Here is a 17,468-nt window from a genome sequence, read left to right on the forward strand (position 1 = left end):
TAGCGAGCGCCAGCCCTTTAAAAGTCCGTAACGCCTTTGGACTTAGTCAGTCATGTGATTGCTGCAATTGTGTGGGCATGGCTACAATGGAATCATTCGCTTTTGTACGTTGTCCTGAAGTTTAACGCAGGGCTTGACAAATTTGCTTAGGAGGCAGTTTTTTAAACCAGCTGCCCAGTGCCCAGAACTGCATGTCTGGGGTGTCAGGCAATAAGAATTGCTCATGGCTTGGTGCCAAGTGAAAAAAAGACAGAAAAACAAAACAAAAAACAAGAACAAAACTTGTTTGTTTGTTATACGGTTTTGAAAATAAGTAATTTTTCTCCTTCACTGATGTGCGCTGATGAAGCTGCACCAATGGGCACGAGTGAGGCTGTGCTGATGAGCATCGATAGGCAACACTGATAGGCAACACTGAAAGGCTGCATTAATAGGAAGCACTGATGAGGCCGCGCTGAATGGGCATTGATGAGGTGGCACCGACAGGCAGCACTGATGGACCCTCACAGGTGGCCCTCCCGGCGGTTAGAAAAGGGCGACCGATCAAGCCTGCAACCTCAACCCTAGCTGTTAAACTGGGAAGATGATGTTGGAGGTGGGCGGGCAGTGTCAGCAAGCCCCGCTCATCACAGCACCGCCCACCAGAGGCAGTCCGTGTACCCGCAGGGGGCCACCAGGGAGGAATTCCCTACCACTGCTGTGGTGAAATCCAGGTGCCGGGATGCACTTTTCAGTCGCCATTGCGACCTGGCGCCTGGGTTTTGTCGAGCCCTGGTTTAAAGCATGCCCCCACCAAAGGTTAAATGATATGCACTGAATTCAAGTAAATCACATCACTTTTTGATTTACTAAAACCAGAGGAGTACAAAATTCGATGTAGCTTTGCACAGAAACCAATTAGCTTCCAGGTTTCTTTTGTCAAAGCTTTATTAACCACTTCGGCCCCTGGAAGGGTTTCCCCTCTTTAGAACCAGGCCATTTTTTTTGTGATATGACACTGCGTTCCTTTGACAATTGCGTGGTCATGCGTTGCTGAACCCAAATAAAATGTATGCCTTTCCCCCCCACAAGTAGAGCTTTCTTTTGGATAGAGCGATGTGGCAGGAGAGGCTTGGCTGCACGGGACTCTCCCTCCTCATTGGCTGAGACGGCAGTGTAGCAATATTGGCTCCCACTGCTGTCATAGTAAGTCAATGAGGAGGGGGCCGGACTGAGACGCTGCTTTGTGTCTGACTGGACACACAGAGCTATGGCTCAGCTTGGGTGCCTCCATAGCAAGCTGCTTACTGTGGGGGGCACTCATCAGGAAGGAGGAGCCAGGATCACAGAAGAGGGACCCGAGAATAGGAGGACCGGGGCTGCTCTGTGGAAAACTAATAAACAGGTCAGGTAAATGACATGATTGTTATTTTTAAGCAAAGAAAACCAAAGACTTTAGTATCACTTTAAAGTGGTTGTATAGTCCGTTTTGTAACTTTTACCTACAGGTAAGCCTACAATAATGCCGCGTACAGACGGTCGTTTTTTGTGATGAAAAAAAACGACGTTTTAAATCATGAAATAAAACAACGTTTTTGAAACTTCATTCTCAAAAACGACGTTGCCTACACACCATCGTTTTTTCAAAATGCTCTAGCAAAGAGCGGTTACTTTCAGCACTCTTTGCCATTGAAGCTTGCTTCATAACTTGCTTCTGAGCATGCGCGGGTTTAAAAACGTTGTTTTAAACATCGTTTTGCCCACGCACTATCATTTTAATTGACACAAAAAAACAAAGTTTTTTTTTTCAGAAGACATAAAACAACGTTTTCCCCACACACGGTCATTTTAAATGACGTTTTCAAAAACGTCTTTTTTTCCATCACAAAAAACGACCGTCTATACGGCTTACCTGTAGCTAAAAAGATATATATCACCTAAACCTTTACGGTTTAGGAGATATTCCCCTCGCAATGAGCCGCTGACTGCAGCGGCGCATGCGCACAAGGGATTCTCGGCTAAAGGCCCGGCAGACAGACCATGCCGGAAAGAAGTTTTCCGCGTGCATGCGCGGGAGTGACGACATCATGGCTCCAGCCACTCACAGCGCTGGAGCCGCGATACCCGGAAGACACACCGAGGCAACATGTCAGCTACTTTGGCGTGGACCAGGTAAGTTACCGATGCCTCGTTCTAAGGTAAGTATTTCATAATGAACAAAAACAAAAAACGGACAGCTCAGGTCAGAGCCACTGTTAGTACAGCGAACTCCCCTGCTGTGCTATTGTGTTCTGACACACCACACGTCGGCACACATGATCAGCGTTCTCAGCCATTGACAGATCGCTGATCGGAAGCCGATCTGCAGACCTTTATCGGTCATGCCACATTGACAGACTGTCGGACTGCCTGCCGAATGTCGGCTGGTTTCTATTGAACCAACCCGATGCCGCCCGACATTCGGCCCGTGTGTACTGGGCTTTAGTTTTTTCAGGCACACATTCAGATCCCCAGTAATGATGAAGCACATAATAAGCTCACGTTTTAACACATTTGAATTATAGGTAAAAAATGTGGAAGAAACATGTAAAAAAATAAAAAACTCCTCCAATGTTTATTCGCAAGTTGTAACACTAGACATTGGTGCCTCCAGCACAGATTGGCAATTTCTGTGCTTTACTAAAAATTCACAATATACCTCATGAGCTGCAAAATTGTGCAGAAGAATCTGAAAGGAAAGCGGAGTTCTAGAAATATTAACCTTGGTGTGTCTGCTGGAAGACACAAAGCAGATCATACAGTAAAGCAGGGCAAGCTCCCAGTGCATTGTGGGAAGGAGCTTGTTTAAATCCTGTTTAGGCCTACTAATCTATAACATGGCGAGGAAGAGAGAAACAAGAATTCAAAGTCTGTATCTGGCAGTTCATATGATGTCTTTTCTTCTTCAAGGGCCCTGTTCTATTACTATGGGTGTGCAGGGGTGTGTTTCTTTTGTTTTTTTACACTTAGCAGGTGCGTTGTCATGGCTCAACCAACATTTCCTTTGTGTTCTGAATTACATTTAAAGTGGCCAGGGTTACTAGTCTTTGACCTTGGCTTGTTAACCACTTGCTTACTGGGCACATATACCCCCTTCCTGCCCAGGCGAAATTTCAGCTTTCAGCGCTGTCACGCTTTGAATGACAATTGCACGGTCGTGCGACGTGGCTCCCAAACAAAATATACTTCTTTTTTTCCCCCCACAAATAGAGCTTTATTTTGGTGGTATTTGAATACCTCTGTTTTTTTTTTTAGCTATAAACAAAGGAATAGCAACAATTTTGAAAAAAACAAACACACTATTTTTTACTTTTTGCTATAATAAATATCCCATTTAAAAAAAACTCGATATTCATGTGATGGCCTCAGCAACGTGAACTCAAGACAGGAATTCTCAATTTCACTTTCAGTTACACAGGGTGCAGAGGGCTGGCTTATTATTATACAGGATTTATATAGCGCCAATAGTTTACGCAGCGCTTTATAATATAAAAAGCAAGACAATACAGTTGCAATACAAGAGGATTAAGAGGGCAGTGCTTAGAAGAGCTTACAATCTAATAGTTTGGGGAAGGTGGTACAAAAGGTTGTAACTGTGGGGAATGAGCTCATGGAAGTGGTAAAAGATTAATTGGAGAAGTGGTAGGCTTCCCTGAAGAGGTGAGTTTTCAGGGATCGCCTGAAGGTAGCAATAGTAGGGGATAGCCGGACAGGTTGAGGTAGAGCGTTCCAGAGGATGGGAGAGGCTCTGGAGAAATCCTGGAGACAAGCATGGGAGGAGGAGACGAGAAAGCTTGACAGTAGGAGGTCTTGAGAAGAGCAGAGAGGACGGTTTGGGTGATGTTTGGAGACAAGATTTGTGATGTAGCTTGGGGCAGAGTTGTGAATGGCTTTGTACATTGTGGTTAGCATTTTGAATTTAATTCGCTGGGCGATCGGGAGCCAGTGTAGGGATTGGGGGAGAGGTTTGGCGGACACTGAGCAGTTGGTAAGGTGGATTAGTCTGGCAGTAGCATTCATGATAGACTGAAGAGGGGATAGCCTATGGAGAGGCAGGTCAATGAGATGGAAGTTGCAATAGTCAAGGCGAGAGATAACAAGGGAGTGAATGAGGAGTTTGGTGGTTTCAATTGTTAAAAAGGGGTGAATTTACAATTGTTACAATTTATCTTATTGACACAGTTACATATATTATGTAAGATATCGAATTTGAGATGTTTGAATTTCATATTCAGACTAAGGCTGGGTTATGATCAAATCGATCAACTTGAATACAACCAGCCTGCTGGACTCTCTTGCGATTACCACTAGAGACTGCTATAGCCACTAGCGATAACCAGCTGGGAGAAGACAATGGGCCGGTAGGAGGGATTCCCGCATCCAACGCCGTCTTTTTTGATGGGAGAAATGTCCTTTTTTCAACCCGTGGTGGTTGCAGGAAAGAAATGCGTTCCGTATATGGCTGGCCCGATTCATTCTATAATAGCACAGTTCTACAGCAGCTGTTTATCAGCTTTGTGTAAGTTAGCGGAAGGCTGATCACAGAAGTAGAGTTACAGGTTATTTAGGGTTCCTCCTAATTGCTCTGACACAATTGGTTACATGCTGTCCAAACAGGGAAGTGACTGCATTTTCCTCCTATTTCTGGGCCGACCACACCTTTACCTTTCCCATTCTGAATTTATTACAACCAAACTAGGCCACATCACTAGAATGGGAGGTGTGTGGTTCCTAAACAATCACACATTAAGGGTTGTCTTTGCCCAGGAAAACAAACCCAACAAATACCATATGTACAAAATGAAGACCCATTGCAAAAACCTAAACATTTCCTTCATTTCTTTTTCTGTTCTAAAAGCTAAATCAGGAAGTAGTGTAAATGTTATTGGCAAAGGTGGACATCAGAAAAGCAAGGATGAATTAGAACAGTCCATGCAATATACTGTAATGTCTTCTTCCAAGTGTCTATGATTGACAAGCAGTCATGTTCCGTGGCAATCTTCCCTGCTCTGACACTTGGTCGCAACTTCCTGTAGGTGAGATTGCGGTCGCAGAGAGACACTGGAAATGTACAGTGAAGACACTTACAGTATTGAGAAGCTTTTTGGTGTGCTTTTTAGAACATACTGTACAGTACTGTACATCCCTGTGCACACTTGCTGTAAAGCTTTTTTGTGTGCTTTTTATCACATTCTGTATTGTACCAGACATCCAGTATGGCTCCAAAGGAAATTCAGAGCAAGCATGGTGGTAAGAAGAATGTGCAGAGCGGTAATGCAGGTGACAAGAATGTGCAGAGCGGTAGTGCGGGTGACAAAGTGTAAAGCGATAAGGCAGGTGACAAGAATGTGCAGAGCGGTAGTGCGGGTGACAAAGTGTAGAGCGGTAAGGCAGGTGACAAGAATGTGCAGTGCGGTAATGCGGGTGACAAGAATGTGTAGTGCGGTACTGCGGGTGACAAGAATGTGTAGTGCGGTACTGCGGGTGACAAGAATGTGCAGAGCGGTAGTGCGGGTGAGAAGAATGTGCAGAGCGGTAAGGCAGGTGAGAAGAATGTGCAGAGCGGTAGTGCGGGTGACAAGAATGTGCAGAGCGGTAGTGCGGGTGACAAGAATGTGCAGAGCGGTAGTGCGGGTGACAAGAATGTGCAGAGCGGTAGTGCGGGTGACAAGAATGTGCAGAGCGGTAGTGCGGGTGACAAGAATGTGCAGAGCGGTAGTGCGGGTGACAAGAATGTGCAGAGCGGTAGTGCAGGTGACAAGAATGTGCAGAGCGGTAGTGCAGGTGACAAGAATGTGCAGAGCGGTAGTGCAGGTGACAAGAATGTGCAGAGCGGTAATGAAGGGGATAAGAATGTTCCTCCACAACAGAAGTCATCTGGCAAGCTAGTGTTCTCTCTATTCATACTGTACTTTTTTTTTTTTTTTTAACCACAAAATATGAAACAAAGTTCAGAACGGATTAATCTGATTTACATTGAACCTTATGAGAAAATTTGCCTCAGTTTGCGACCAATTCGGTTCACGTCCAGAGTCGTGGAACAAATTAAAGTCGTAAACTGAGGTATCACTATAGTTGGTTTGTGTGAGCTTCGTCTGGGTGCTCTGTGTTTCTCCTGCAAGCCAAAAACATACCGGTGGGCATAATGGCTTCCCCCAGTGTGGGTGACTGCTATAGGAAAAGCTTCTTTGGGAACAGTGACTCATGCAAATGGATCAACATTTTCCCTAAACCTCTGAACTAGGTGTCAAATAATAAGGACTACAAAGTACATTTTCCTGCACAACACAGCATATAACACAACAGGGGCCCATAAACTGATTGGGGTCACAGGCAAAGGCCAGCAAATAGTGTAATTTGGACACAAAAATAAAATGTCTGTGCTGTCTAGTCATTGGCAGGTGACACAGAAGCAGTGGTGTAGCCAATGCCTCAGTGTTCCCATGCTCTCGGAAGGAATGACCCCTTGGCGTAAATCCCTATACTGCGTAGTAGGAGATCCTGATTAAACAGAATCCCAGTGTGACACTGCAGAGTCCTTGCCAGACCAAGTTGTAATCTATTCAGGTCAGCGATCAATGTTCATTCATCAGAAGCTGTCCATGAAAATGACACCCAACAACCTAAAATGACCTCTTTATAAATTTCATTCTGAAGAGAATGTAACCTAGATTGTGATTGGCTAATGCTCAGATTACACACCAGTAGGCCGAATATCATAGGGATTACGGCTTTCCAGAGGTTACAAAACGTATGAAAAAACAGGACGTCTGTGCTCGTGTGAATATTTTTTTATTTTACATTAAAACTGGGAATACTCATTAGGCTACAATACTTCAGAGGAGACGTTGGGGAAAGGTTTCCCCCTCACTTTTAAGTGGTCAACATGACAGGAAGTGAGAAGAAATAATAACAGAGACCCACACACTTTCTTTTGTAGAACTAGGAAGGATTTAAAGCTTTGATATGTTTTTGCTGCGTTCTTTGTCCGAGCCGGAGAGCCATTAACTCATTTCCTGTCCATAACGTAGTCACTGGTACAGGAAGTGATCAGAATCTCTTCAAAAGCTAAGACACGCAATGAAAAGAACGCATAGAGTTTACAGCAAAGTATGTGTGCAATAGTCAGATCGTCATCATTGGTTAATCAGACTACCTGGAATATTTCCAATCATTGTAATACTAGGACATTTTATAGGGATATCTGCTGACTAGAGCTGGGCGATTTTTCCCCCCCAAAAAATCAGCGATTAAAAAAAAAAAAAAACACTTGATTCACCATTCAAATCAAGTTTTTTTTTTTTTTATGGACACCGCACCGGTCCTGAGGAGCTGCGGGCAGGAGTCTTTAGGCGAGGCAGCGGCTTCGGCCTAGTCCGCCGTGTCTGGCCTCGCGGACTAGGACGAAGCCACGGCCTCCCCTCAAAACTCCTGCCCACAGCTCCTCAGGACTGGTGCGGTGTGAAATGTGAATTGATTTGACCTTAGAAATCGATTCACGATTCTAATCGTTTTTTTCAACAGCCCTACTGCTGACAATGTCAGAGGAGATATCACCAATATCCTGCAGATCCCATTCACGACTGACAAAATATTCAATATCTCTCTCCAATGGAAAGGTATATTACACCAAATACATTTTTACGAATGGTAGACACATCAGAGTTAAAGGGGAGTTCCACCCACAATTTCACTTTTTAAATATAAATACCCCTGTAATACACAAGCTTAATGTATTCTAGTAAAGTTAGTCTGTAAACTAAGGTCCGTTTTGTTAGGTTGTTACAGCATTTAGATAGTTTATAATCTAGAAATAGATCGTGGCCATCTTAAGTGTGGGCATCATGAAGCCAGACTGTATGACTTCCTGGATTTCAGCTTTGCATATCTCGCACATGCTCAGTGCACAAGCAATGTAATAGGTTTCAGTCAGGTTTGCAAGGACTACTGGGAAACATGATGCCTATCCCAGAAACCCTTGCAAATAGCCTAGGCAAATAAGGAGGTGGAAGTAATGAAGGACTACAAAATAAAGGTATTTACAAGCAACAAATTAAATCAAAATTGTCCATTCTGAACACTATGAGATTAGAGCATGCAGCACAGACAAACATAAAAAAATGGGTGGAACTCCACTTTAATTCTGCATTTTTTTTTTAAGTTCAACTATTTGGCTTATATTTATTGAGTTGTACTTGCAACACCCAACCTCGCAGCCATGATGGTTCAACCTTAAAGTGGATGTAAACCACTTTAAGGTTGTCATAATGTAGAGTATAGGATTTCCTATCATCTGTGCCCAGTCTTGCCATAAAAAGAGTTAATCCAGCTCTGAGCAATCCTCATCTTTTTTCAGTGGGATAAAACAGACAATAGGAGAAAACTTTGTCAGTTCTTCCCCCTTGCTGTGAGCGACAAGTATTTTACATATTTCATGCACAAGCCTGAGATGGGCATTATTTTTTAAATTCCCACTCCCACTCCTTTTCTGAAGTCATGTGGTGACTTTTCTGGGTTTTGACTGGATGTTATTGATCATAGCAGAATTTAGTGTAAGAAATACACAGGAGAAAATGCATGTTGACAAGGGGAGTGTAGAGGTGGACGGGGAGTCTACTGACATCACAACTCCACCCACAGAGCTCCAGACAACAGACCCACCCACAGAATCTGCAGTTTTTTAGTTCTCATAACAGACAGAGGGGAGACATTTGACAGGTAAGGATACATGCAGGAGACATGTATATCCTTATAGATCAGCACTATGGCCGATTCTATCTGCTAAAAATAGACAGATGGGGGATCCGTTTCCCATTCGTCTAGTGGAGCAGACATAGACCTGTCATCCACCTGCTCAGCGGGGATCAGCAGACAGACCCCCCCCCCACCCCTGTGAGCAGGAAGATTCGATGCCGTAGTCTGGCCATGTGAAAAAGAGGTCTTAGTCCTTTTCTAGTGACAACTTCAAATGTTTGATTATCTCAGTTAGAGTGGTCACCAGGGCACTTAGAGGGACGAATCACTATAGCCAGGAGACAAAAATAAAATCCTGAAAGGGGATCAAACCCTTCCCTACTCTATCCTGAACTAAAAGCCATTTAGAAACACTTTAATTTCATGCACCAGCAGATGGATATATACAGTATCTCACAAAAGTGAGTACACCCCTAAGTGAAAATGTCTAAATTGGGCCCAATTAGCCATTTTCACTCCGTATGTCATATGACTCGTAGTGATACAAGGTCTCAGGTGTGAAGGTTTAAGGGGTGGGGGGGGATCAGCCTGCCAGTGAGAGACCATACGGCGCACACTGCATCAAGTTGGTCTGCATGGCTGATGTCCCAGAAGAAAGCCTCTTCTAAAGATGATGCACAAGAAAACCCACAAACAGTTTGCTGAAGACAAGCAGACTAAGGACATGGATTACTAGAACCATGTCCTGTGGTCTGATGAGACCAAGATACATTTATTTGGTTCATATGGTGTCAAGCGGGGGCGTGGCCTGGACCGGCATGTGAGAAGCATCTTCCTCACAGAGCTCCCATCTGTTACTCTGAACTGATCCTGTTTCCGGCCACATCACGCTGCTTGAAGGCTACCAGCCGAATCCGGAACCTAGTGGGACCAAGTTGTGGTGCCTGTTTGGGCAGAATCTATGATGGTATTGCGGGGAAGAGTAAAGAAGAGGGACACCGCTCAGAAATATGGTGTCAAGCATGTGTGGCGGCAACTAGGTGAAGAGTACAAAGACAAGTGTGTCTTGCCTACAGTCAAGCATGGTGGTGGGAGTGTCATGGTCTGGGGCTGCATGAGTGCTGCCGGCAATGGGGAGCTACAGTTCATTGAGGGAACCAAGAATACCAACATGTACTGTGACATACTGAAGCAGAGCATGATCCCCTCCCTTCGGAGACTGGGCCGCAGGGCAGTATTCCAACATGATTACGACTCCAAACACACCTCCAAGACAACCACTGCCTTGCTAAAGAAGCTGAAGGTAAAGGTGATGGACTGGCCAAGCATGTCTCCAGACCTAAACCCTATTGAGCATCTGTGGGTCTTCCTCAACCGGAAGGTGGAGGAGCGCAAGGTCTCTAACATCCACCAGCTCTGTGTTGTCGTCATGGAGGAGAGGAAGAGGACTTCAGTGGCAACCTGTGAAGCTCTGCTGAACACCATGCTCAAGAGGATTAAGGCAGTGCTGGAAAATAATGGTGGCCACACATAATATTAATACTTTGGGCCCAATTTGGACATTTTCACTTAAGGGTGTATTCACTTTTGTTGCCAGCGGTTTAGACATTAATGGCTATGTGTTGAGTTATTTTAAGGTGACAGCAAATTTACACTGTTATACAAGCTGTACACTCACTACTTTACATTGTATTTCATCTATATAGGTGACACTGTCACTACGCAAGCAGTTTTTATGAAACAGCAGTTGAACCAAAATGTAACATCTGCAGAAAACATGCTGTCTCTATAATATAATAAAAGTAATACAGTCAGGGAAAATAATATTTTGTCCTTTGTAAAAAAAAAACAACAGCAGCAGCAGCATTTGGGAAATAAATAATCAATGAGACCAGCCAGGGCCGATCCGCCCTATAGGCTCACTATGCAAGCCGCTTAGGGCCCCGCAAAGCTGCAGAGGGCCCCCAAATTACTAGAGGCCCCGCCTGGTGAGAAGTAATTTTCGGCCCCTCACCCCACTTCTCAACTTGCTGGCTGCATGGGAGAAGAGGTAAGAAGTCAGCACCCCCCCCGCTCCTCACTTTAATGCAGTGTTTCTCAATTCCAGTCCTCAGGCCCCCCCAACAGGTCAGGTTTTCAGGATTTCCATTATTTTGCACAGGTGATTTGATCAGTTTCACTGCCTTAGTAATCACCACAGCCTTTTCATCTGAGGGAAATCCTGAAAACCTGACCTGTTGGGGGGGCCTGAGGACTGGAATTGAGAAACACTGCTTTAATGTAAAATTTCATTTCCCACAGCAGAACACCCCCTCCCCCCGCTTCTCAACTTTAATCTTTAATGTGACATATCATTTTGCTTAGGGCCCCAGGGAGGTCAGGATCGGCACTGAGACCAGCAGTATTAAAGATTTTACCCTCTAGAATGAGAGACTCTGGCCTGGCCATACTATGAAAAGGTCTAGTACTACAATTGTCTGCTGTGACAACTACACTAAAACACAGACGGCTTTTTGTGTGCCTTTTGCAACAAAGTGACTTCTAGGTAGTGTTGGGCGATTTTTTTTTATAAAAAAAATCCCAGATTTACAATTCAAAACGATTTTTTTCTTTTTTTTTGATGGACACCGTGCCGGTCCTGAGGAGCTGTGGGCAGGAGTTTTTAGGCGAGGCCCTGGCTTCGGCCTAGTCCGCATCGTCCAGCCTCGTGGACTAGGCCGAAGCCGCTGCCTCGCCTAAAAACTCCTGCCCACAGCTCCTCAGGACCAGCGCGGTGTCAGAGCCGGTCCTGAGGAAAAAAAATTTTTTTTTTGAAAATATGAATCGATTTGACCTACCAATCGATTTGAAAAATACGAATCTATTTTTTTACAGCCCTACTTCTTGGTTCAACACTTTTAAATGCACGTCAGCTTGAGTTTATCGTGGAACTCCAGGCAACATTTAAATGATAGAAATATGGAGGAAAGATGTAGAGCTGCACCGAAATTTCAGCTGCCGAAAATAGGGTTATCAGCGTTTTGCCGATAATGGTGCAGAAAATGTAACATGGGTGCGTTAATAATGAATTGAACACATTTATAGAAGTACAATTTTCTTGAGCTTTGCTTGTGATAATGGCTGACATTTAATTCATATTCATTTAAATTCATTATATTAATTAAAAAGTTGAATAGAATACAATATATATATATATATATATATATATATATATACATATATATATATATATATTAAAAACTGTCGTCATTTTAGGCCCCATGCACATGAGACGCTGCTAAACTCGAATTCAGAGGCATTTGGGCCTCTGAACGCATTTAATGTTATCCTATGTGTCCATGCACACGATCAAGTTTTTTGGCGTTTCAAAGCAGTTGGGTTTAGGGCCGTTTTTCCAAACCAAAATTTTGGGTTCAGAAGCTTTCAGCTTTTGCGTTTTAGATGCAAAACGCGGCACAAATAGTTCGATTCTGAGCTTGGGGAAGGTCTACAGTGTTTTGGGGATAAACGCTGACAGCCGCAAATCGCGGCAAAACGCCGCGCAATTCGCGGAAAAAACGGGCGTTTTAAATGCCGGTTTTTGCCTTTGAAAAGCTGAGATTAGAGGCGTTTGTAATAGCGTCTCGTGTGCATGGGGCCTTAGGTTTCAGCCAAGTGCATCCTGAATTTTCATTTTGGTGCATCTCTAGAAATACGAAACTGCTGACCACCTTGTAGAATTGCTAGTTTCCTGGCTTCAACATGAGTTCAACAATGGTGTGTGTAGGAACCTGTGCCTGTCACGTGTGATTAAATTCGCTGTTTCGGACAGCTTTTCTCCAATGTCTGATAGTTTCTCAACTCCAGGCACCCCAACAGGTCATGTTTTCAGGATTTTCCTCAGATGAAATGGCTGTGGTGATTACTAAGGCATTGAAACTGATCAAATCACCTGTGCAAAATAATGGAAATTCTAAAAACATGACCTGTTGGGGCGCCTTGAGGACTGGAGTTGAGAAACACTGGTCTATGAACACCTTTAGGAAAGTTCACATAGGTCCACTCCTGACCTGTCAGAAAGAAGTGAACTAAGGGGAAGTAAAAGGATACCAATCACTGCTCAGAAATAGCTGCAGGGCATGACCCACGTGAACAGATACAGACTATAGTATATTATCTGCTTCCAACCAAACAGCAAGGGTTATCAGTGTTATCAGGCAAACAGTAGAACCAAACCTGTGAAGAAGACACTTCAAGGGCTCCTTGATCTGTGTGAAATCAGATTGCTGCAGATTCACGTTAAAAGTATTCTACCCATTTGTTCCTTTGCTGCTTCCCATCTATGTGATGTGTTTTAACCGCTTGCCGACCAGCCGCCGCAGTTATACGGCGGCAGGTCGGCTCGGCTGCGCGAGATCACGTAGCTATACGTCATCTCGCGATTCAGCCAATAGGGGCGCGTGCGCCCCCCGCTCGCCCCTGGTCCCGGCGCGCGTGATCACCGCCGGGCACCCGCGATCGCTCGTTACAGAGCGAGAACCGGGAGCTGTGTGTTTACACACACAGCTCCCGGTCCTGTCAGGGGGAGAAATGCCCGATCATCTGTTCATACAATGTATGAACAGCAATCTGTCATTTCCCCAAGTCAGTCCCACCCCCCTTCAGTTAGAACACACCCAGGGAACATAATTAACCCCTTCCTCGCCCCCTAGTGTTAACCCCTTCCCTGCCAGTGGCATTTTTATAGTAATCAATGCATTTTTATAGCACTGATCGCTATAAAAATGCCAATGGTCCAAAAAATGTGTCAAAAGTGTCCGCCATAAGGTCGCACTAGCGATAAAAATGCCTAAAACTATGCCCTATTTGGTAGGGGCCCTATGCTATGTCGTCACCCAATGCTCCTGGTCACCTAGCAATGATGAGGAGCTGGCAGGATTGGCTAATGATCATATGACCAATGGTAGTCAATTTATCACATAGCTCTGATCAGAGCATACAGCATACATAGTGAGCTCAGCTCAGAGCATACAGCATACATGGTGAGCTCAGCTCAGAGCAGAGCATTCAGTAGGCATGGAGCTCACAGCAGATCAGATTGTACAACAGGCACGCAGAGGCCAGAGCAGGCCTGCAAAGCACCGATCAGAGCATAAAGCAGACACTGGAGAGCTCTGATCGGATCATACAGCAGACATGGAGAGCCCAGATCTGATCATACAGCAGACATGGAGAGCCCAGATCTGATCATACATGGAGAGCTCTGGTCTGATCATACATCAGACATGGAGAGCTCTGATCTGATCATACAGCAGACATGGAGAGCTCTGATCTGATCATACAGCAGACATGGAGAGCTCTGATCTGATCATACAGCAGACATGGAGAGCTCTGATCTGATCATACAGCAGACATGGAGAGATCTGATCATACAGCAGACATGGGGGGATCTGATCATACAGCAGACATGGGGGGATCTGATCATACAGCAGACATGGAGAGCTCTGGTCTGATCATACAGCAGACATGGAGAGCTCTGGTCTGATCATACAGCAGACATGGAGAGCTCTGGTCTGATCATACATCAGACATGGAGAGCTCTGGTCTGATCATACATCAGACATGGAGAGCTCTGATCTGATCATACAGCAGACATGGAGAGCTCTGATCTGATCATACAGCAGACATGGAGAGCTCTGATCTGATCATACAGCAGACATGGAGAGATCTGATCATACAGCAGACATGGGGGGATCTGATCATACAGCAGACATGGGGGGATCTGATCATACAGCAGACATGGAGAGCTCTGGTCTGATCATACAGCAGACATGGAGAGCTCTGGTCTGATCATACAGCAGACATGGAGAGCTCTGGTCGGATCATACAGCAGACATGGAGAGCTCTGGTCTGATCATACAGCAGACATGGAGAGCTCTGGTCTGATCATACAGCAGACATGAAGAGCTCTGATCTGATCATACAGCAGACATGAAGAGATCTGATCATACAGCAGACATGAAGAGATCTGATCATACAGCAGACATGAAGAGATCTGATCATACAGCAGACATGGAGAGCTCTGATCTGATCATACAGCAGACATGGAGAGATCTGATCATACAGCAGACATGGGGGGATCTGATCATACAGCAGACATGGAGAGCTCTGGTCTGATCATACAGCAGACATGGAGAGCTCTGGTCTGATCATACAGCAGACATGGAGAGCTCTGGTCTGATCATACATCAGACATGGAGAGCTCTGGTCTGATCATACATCAGACATGGAGAGCTCTGATCTGATCATACATCAGACATGGAGAGCTCTGATCTGATCATACAGCAGACATGGAGAGCTCTGATCTGATCATACAGCAGACATGGAGAGATCTGATCATACAGCAGACATGGGGGGATCTGATCATACAGCAGACATGGAGAGCTCTGGTCTGATCATACAGCAGACATGGAGAGCTCTGGTCTGATCATACAGCAGACATGGAGAGCTCTGGTCTGATCATACAGCAGACATGGAGAGCTCTGGTCTGATCATACAGCAGACATGGAGAGCTCTGGTCTGATCATACAGCAGACATGGAGAGCTCTGGTCTGATCATACAGCAGACATGGAGAGCTCTGGTCTGATCATACAGCAGACATGGAGAGCTCTGGTCTGATCATACAGCAGACATGGAGAGCTCTGATCTGATCATACAGCAGACATGGAGAGCTCTGGTCTGATCATACAGCAGACATGGAGAGCTCTGGTCTGATCATACATCAGACATGGAGAGCTCTGATCTGATCATACAGCAGACATGGAGAGCTCTGGTCTGATCATACAGCAGACATGGAGAGCTCTGGTCTGATCATACAGCAGACATGGAGAGCTCTGGTCTGATCATACAGCAGACATGGAGAGCTCTGGTCTGATCATACAGCAGACATGGAGAGCTCTGGTCTGATCATACAGCAGACATGGAGAGCTCTGGTCTGATCATACAGCAGACATGGAGAGCTCTGATCTGATCATACAGCAGACATGGAGAGCTCTGGTCTGATCATACAGCAGACATGGAGAGCTCTGGTCTGATCATACAGCAGACATGGAGAGCTCTGATCTGATCATACAGCAGACATGGAGAGCTCTGGTCTGATCATACAGCAGACATGGAGAGCTCTGGTCTGATCATACAGCAGACATGGAGAGCTCTGATCTGATCATACAGCAGACATGGAGAGCTCTGGTCTGATCATACAGCAGACATGGAGAGCTCTGGTCTGATCATACAGCAGACATGAAGAGCTCTGATCTGATCATACAGCAGACATGAAGAGATCTGATCTGATCATACAGCAGACATGGAGAGCTCTGGTCTGATCATACAGCAGACATGGAGAGCTCTGGTCTGATCATACAGCAGACATGGAGAGCTCTGGTCTGATCATACAGCAGACATGGAGAGCTCTGATCTGATCATACAGCAGACATGGAGAGCTCTGGTCTGATCATACAGCAGACATGGAGAGCTCTGGTCTGATCATACAGCAGACATGGAGAGCTCTGATCTGATCATACAGCAGACATGGAGAGCTCTGGTCTGATCATACAGCAGACATGGAGAGCTCTGGTCTGATCATACAGCAGACATGGAGAGCTCTGGTCTGATCATACAGCAGACATGGAGAGCTCTGGTCTGATCATACAGCAGACATGAAGAGCTCTGATCTGATCATACAGCAGACATGAAGAGATCTGATCTGATCATACAGCAGACATGAAGAGATCTGATCATACAGCAGACATGAAGAGATCTGATCATACAGCAGACATGGAGAGCTCTGATCTGATCATACAGCAGACATGGAGAGATCTGATCATACAGCAGACATGGAGAGATCTGATCATACAGCAGACATGGAGAGATCTGATCATACATCAGACATGGAGAGCCCAGATCTGATCATACAGCAGACATGGAGAGATCTGATCTGATCATACATCAGACATGGAGAGCCCAGATCTGATCATACAGCAGACATGGAGAGCTCTGATCATACAGAAAACATGGGGAGCTCTGATCATACAGCAGACATTCTCTCTCCACGATCAGGAAGTCTATGTATGTAGAAGGAAGGATTGTCCTGTAGCTCTGCCCTTCCCCCACTCCTGTGTAGTGATCAGGGCTCTCCCCAGCAGACGCCGGGGAGGGGGGGGATGCAGGCATGCCCCTCCTTATGAGCTCCCCTCCCCCATCACAACCTGGACGGTGCATATAAACAGCAGACAGATGAGTGTGCAGCACTGCGGATACAGCATGGCTAATTACCCCGGGAGGGGGAGGGGATCACATGTCCTCCCATCATAGGAGGCCGATGACCGCTGTGCGGGGAGAGGATTGTCTACATGACACGTTTATATGAGCGATCATCAGCCGGGGAATGACACCGACTATAGAGACTCCCGGGCGGGCACCTGAGACACGATCCGCCCAGTGTCTCCCCCTCCCGGAGCACAGCTCTTGTCTGCCTGCCCGGGAGGAGGATGTGACTTACGTGGAACGAGCTGTGTGCGTGCAAAACCAGCCTAACCCCGCCCCCTCAGTCTGTCTCCAGGCCCCGCCCCCTCAGTCTGTCTCCAAGTCCCGCTCAGACTCGCCCCGCCCCACCCCTTTTCCAAGGGAGTGTCCCAGATGCACGTGGGGGGAGAGGCGGTGCCTGACACGTCACTTGACACGTGTAACCCGTTCAGTCCCGTCAGCCCCCACCCAAACT

The 17,468-nt window shown here is 45.7% G+C and overlaps 1 protein-coding gene across 5 annotated transcripts in view; it reads right to left on the minus strand.

The window, feature by feature from the left end:
* Window positions 1-17,468, minus strand: part of MNT (MAX network transcriptional repressor) — a 102,950-nt gene that overhangs the window by 84,907 nt on the left and 575 nt on the right. The window lies entirely within an intron of this gene.

Source organism: Rana temporaria, chromosome 2 (assembly GCF_905171775.1).
Source record: "Rana temporaria chromosome 2, aRanTem1.1, whole genome shotgun sequence".
Taxonomy (NCBI): Eukaryota; Metazoa; Chordata; class Amphibia; order Anura; family Ranidae; genus Rana; species Rana temporaria.